This window comes from Trachymyrmex cornetzi, unplaced genomic scaffold, assembly GCF_001594075.2.
Source record: "Trachymyrmex cornetzi isolate Tcor2-1 unplaced genomic scaffold, Tcor1.1 scaffold181, whole genome shotgun sequence".
Classification (NCBI taxonomy): Eukaryota; Metazoa; Arthropoda; class Insecta; order Hymenoptera; family Formicidae; genus Trachymyrmex; species Trachymyrmex cornetzi.
Genome location: NW_017296430.1, coordinates 93,513 through 98,531, shown reverse-complemented (window position 1 = coordinate 98,531; position 5,019 = coordinate 93,513). Strand labels below are relative to the sequence as shown.

Below are 5,019 nucleotides of genomic sequence, written 5' to 3'. Positions count from 1 at the left end.
ACGCGCTTATTCGACTATCTTTAAACGTTAATATCTCGTTAACTATTACGCAACATACAAAACGGTATAAGAATTTTCGATTCAATTCGGTCCGTTCTACCTGCTCGTGATCGATTATCCGGTAATTTTCGAACACCCTGTATATATATATATATATATGTAGATCACTTAACTCCTTATTTACAAATAATGAAGTCTGCTCTTTATTCATGCACTGTCTGAATTGGTGCACACGATGCAATAAGTTGAAGTGAATCAAACATATTTGTTTCGTTTCAATTTATTTGCACTAGTTCTGACAGTGCGAGAAGAGGAATAAAGAACAGATTTATGGGCAATATAACAAATTCGGATATATTGTTTTGCGCATGTGTAGACACGATGTAGGTAGATAATAAAGTAGGTATAAAGGAACCTGCGGGAAGGCCTTCAGTCCCAAAAATCGCTATTCTGCATGTCTGACTACATTCCAATATTCACTGCCAGTACTAAAACTCTATAATGTACGTTAAGCCGTAATTACACTAGCGATTGGCGATTGTGGATTACTTTTCAACCAATCAGAGCAAAGCTTGAAAATCACCGATTTCTTTGCTCCGATTTGTTGAAAAATAATCCTCAATCGTCAATCACAATCGCCAATCGCTAGTGTGGTTACGTTACGGCTTTATATTACTGGTACTGTAATCCTGTAAAATTACAATATACAAAAAATTCATTTATATTCACAAATACAGTCTATTCCACAAGAGCGTATTGTTTCTCCTAAAAAAAAAACAAAATTGTTGAAAATTTAACAACGTTTTGTTAAATTTTTAACAATTTTCGATCTCGAATCTCGTCGAGATCTCGTCGAGATTAGCGGAAAATAATTTAAAAAATATAGAATTGTTAAAAATTTTAAATTGTGTTAAATTTTTAACAATTTTGTATTTTTTAAACTATTTTCCGCCAATCTCGACGAGATTCGAGATCGAGATTAGATATTGTGATTCTAGAAACTTCGAGATCGAGAAGCATATACCGAAATATTTGCGAGATCGAGATCGAGATTGCAAAAATCTCGTCTCGTCTCGTCTCGTGCACATCTCTACTCATCGCATAACAATATAACAGAGCAATAAAAATGATTTCGGGTCAAATAGACCAGAACAAAACATGAGGGTTAATATAAAAATATCGAATCTTTTACAGTCATCGTCGAACTTTTGGCGCGCTTTGTTTTTGGGGGGTAAAGTCTGTATAAAACAATTTCAGTGCAAAATACCATTGCAAATATAATAGTAAAAATTTCAATAGTGAGTTTAATACATAGGACTGAAGATGCTCTTTTATAATAAAAAGTTTTTTCATTTGTTTAAACAAATTTTTAAACAGATTTTCTAAGAAAAATGACGTAATACTATTGTACGAAAAAATTATATAACTTGAATGTATTATAAAACTTTTTTACTAAATTTGAAATTTTATGTAACTTCATGCGTATTTTATACATGGAGACTGCATGGAACAATCGATATACTTGATACTGTCACCTGTCGACTACCATCACCATTCTTAAAGTATTTTTCCGAGAAATTGAGTTTCTACAGTTTTTTTCTGAAATTTGAATACTATGTTTAAAATAATTTTATCTAGATGTGGCTAAAATTTCAAAGACCTAGCGTGCCGAAATGAAGATATTCACCTTCAAAGTTTCAGCTTTTAACACGTAAACTGCTATACCAAGCCTTGTCGAAGTAACGTTTTAATTCTTTGCGGCGAAAAGACTTCCGGTTCCGTAGCGAGCGTGCTAAGAGGTGTAACTGCCTGCGTATTGTATAAAAGCGGAGAGAAGAGTGAGAGAACAGTGAGTGGAGAGAACAATGAGTGTGTGCGAAAGGGAGAGAGAGATAAAGGTGAGAGAGGTATGGGAGTAGAGGGAATCAAGGGAATAAGGGAATAGGGCGGGATCAAGAGATATAGGCAGAGAAAAGGAAAGAGGTTAAACGGGAGGGGGGAGAGAGGGAGAAGGTGCCGGCTTGGCGTGGTGCTGTGAGTCGGCTAGGAAATTTGGAGGAACGGTTAGGGAAAAGAAGAGTGAACTGGAGTAGAGTGATAGAAAAAAAAGAACGAGGAGTAGGAAAATATAGATGGCAAACAGGGTAGAGAAACTGTCGCAGAAGAGAGTGAGAAATGGAATCGTAGAGTTAGGAGAGATAGAAAAGTTAAAAAGAAAAAAAACCGTGTTAAAAAGGGGACTGAAAAAGAAAAGGAAATTTTTAAAAAGAGTAATAAGATGATAAGATCGCCGGTGAAGGAGGATGATAGGAGGAAGGAGGGAAACGTAGGGGGAGGGGGTAAAAGAGAGTATAGGGAAATGGTTAAGAGAGCTAAGAGAGGAAATGAGAGAAGGATTAAAGGGAGAAAAGAGAGAGGAAGAAATAAGGGAAGTATTAAGAGAGCAGAATGAAGCGCCAAGGAAAGAAATGTAAAAAGCGAGGAAAAAACTGAGAGAGAGAGAGAGAGAGAGAGAGAGAGAGAGAGAGAGAGAGAGAGAGATGGGAAAAGGAAAAAAAGAAAATTAACAAAAGGATGAAGGAGACGGACAGTGAGTTGAAGAGTATGAAAAAGCAGGAGAAAGAGGGGGAGGAAAAAGGAAAAGATATAGGAGAGGGGAGGGAAGAGAGGAGGTATATAAGAGAGAGGAGAGGGATAGGGAACTTAGAGACAAGGATAGAAAATGAAGAGGGGTTGGGAACTGAGGGAAAGGGAAGAAGGAATATAGTGGTAAAAGGGATAAGAGAGAAGAGGGGGGGGGCAAGCAAGGGGGCAGAGAAGGTATTAAAGAAAATAGGGGTGGAAGTTAGAATAGAGAGTGTGAGAAAGATTAGTGACAGGGAGGAGAGATTGGGGAGAGATGGCGGTGGTAAAGTTAGAAAACGAAGAGGAAAAGAGGAAGGTGATGGAAAATAAAAGAAAATTGAAGGGAGGTACAATCAGCGGGAAGTGTAAGGAAAGAGGAAGGAGAAGCGAAGGGTATAGAAGGGAAGAATAGTAGGGCGGAGGGGGTAGAAAGGCCAGAGAAAGAAAGATTGGGTTTTGGAACATAGCAGAGATGAGAGGGAAGGACATGGAGTTTTGGAAGGGGTTGGAGAAATGGAATATGTTAGTATTAATAGAGAATTATTAATACATATGGGTGGAAGAAAAGGGGTTCGAAGAAATCAGGGAAAGATTACCAAGGGGAAATGAATGGAAGGTGCAGACAGCAAGAAGGAATAACAAGAAGAGTGGAGAGCGATAGAGGGTATGATAATGGAAATAAGGAGAGAGTTGGTGGAAAGGGGTGATGAAGAGGAAAAAGAGGTGGAAGGAATAATAATAGGGAAAATAAGGTGTGGAAAAAATAGCTGGAGGGTAGTAGAAGTCTACGTAAATGGAGATCTGGTAGAGAAACTGCAGGGTTTAAGGGAATGGAGGAGAAAAAAGGGGTGAGAACAATAGTGGGAGGGGATTTTAATGCGAGAACGGGGACGGAGGAACAGCAAGAAAGGAATTCAAAGGGTAAAAAGATTTTAGGAGAAAAGAGGAAATTGTTAGAGTTCATCAGTGAGAGAGGAAGGACAATTTTGAATGGGGGGATAAAGGCAGATGAAGGAATGGACATATACAGGGTGTCCCATTTTAAATGACAACCTCAAATTTCTCTTGAATAGTGCATTTTAGAGAAAAATGTTTCAAACAAATGTTTTGTGACTTCGAGAGGGACATAAAATGGTATCATTGGTTTGACCCTGGGTGGCGTTGTCAAGGTCAGGGCAAGGTCACTTCGAATTTTTTAAATGGAATCTTCCATTTTTCATTATATATTCTTGTAACTTACCTTGAGAGCTTTTCAAAACACTATAATTAAATCCGTTTTCATTAAGTACTTCTCGAGTTATAAGGCTTACAAGTTACAGTACCGCCGGCATTAGTATTACCCAAGGTGTCCGACCGACGGCTAAAACCTCAAGAATTTTGTTCAGGATCATGACCTGGATAACATTTTTCGAGATCAAAATCATTGGAGGCTGTTCTTCTTATTTTCATTTTTGCACTAAAAATTCATTTGTACGTAAAAATGAAAATAAGAGGTACAACTTCCAATGGTCTTGATCTTGATAAATGTTATCCAGGCCATGATCCTGAACAACATTCAAGAGGTTTTAGCCATCGATCGGATATCTTGGGTAATGTTAGTGCCGACGGTACTGTAACTTGTAAGCCTTATAACTCGAGAAGTACTTAATGAAAACGGATTTAATTATAGTGTTTTGAAAAGCTCTCAAGGTAAGTTACAAGAATATATAATGAAAAATGGAAGGTTCCATTTAAAAAATTCGAAGTGACCTTGCCCTGACCTTGACAACGCCACCCAAGGTCAAACCAATGATACCATTTTATGTCCCCCTCGAAGTCACAAAACATTTGTTTGAAACATTTTTCTCTAAAATGCACTATTCAAGAGAAATTTGAGGTTGTCATTTAAAATGGGACACCCTGTATAGGAGGAAGAGAGTCGGTCATTGATTATATACTGGGTGATGAATCAGTAAGAGAGGAAGTTATACGATTGGAGATATGGAAAAATGTAGAGTCAGATCATCACCCGGTTATGACATGGATTAGGGAAGAAAAGGGTAACAGAAAAAAAAGGAAGAGGATTGGAGGAACGGGGGGAAGAGGGATATAGAATAAGGAAGGTAGAGAAACATTTAGAAGGAAGTTGGACAGAATGGAACGGGAGGGATGGGGAATTCAAGAGGAGATGGAATGGATTGAGAGGAGAATCAGGAAGGCGCTAGAAGAAACAAAAAAGGAATTGGGAGGGAGAAAGGAAAAAAGGAAAGGATGGTGAGATGAGAGGACCCAAGTAACACGATCTATAATATATTTGCTGCAACAGCAAAAATGTGACTGGCACAACCTTCTGCCAGCCTTAATTATAACTATTTGGCAGCCACAGCTATTTTGGCTGCATTGGTAGCTGTACAG

The 5,019-nt window shown here is 38.0% G+C and overlaps 1 protein-coding gene across 7 annotated transcripts in view; it reads right to left on the bottom strand.

Moving 5' to 3' along the window:
• cno (adherens junction formation factor afadin) overlaps nucleotides 1-5,019 on the bottom strand; it is a 149,590-nt gene that overhangs the window by 138,686 nt on the left and 5,885 nt on the right. The gene's annotated exons all lie outside the window — the stretch shown is intronic.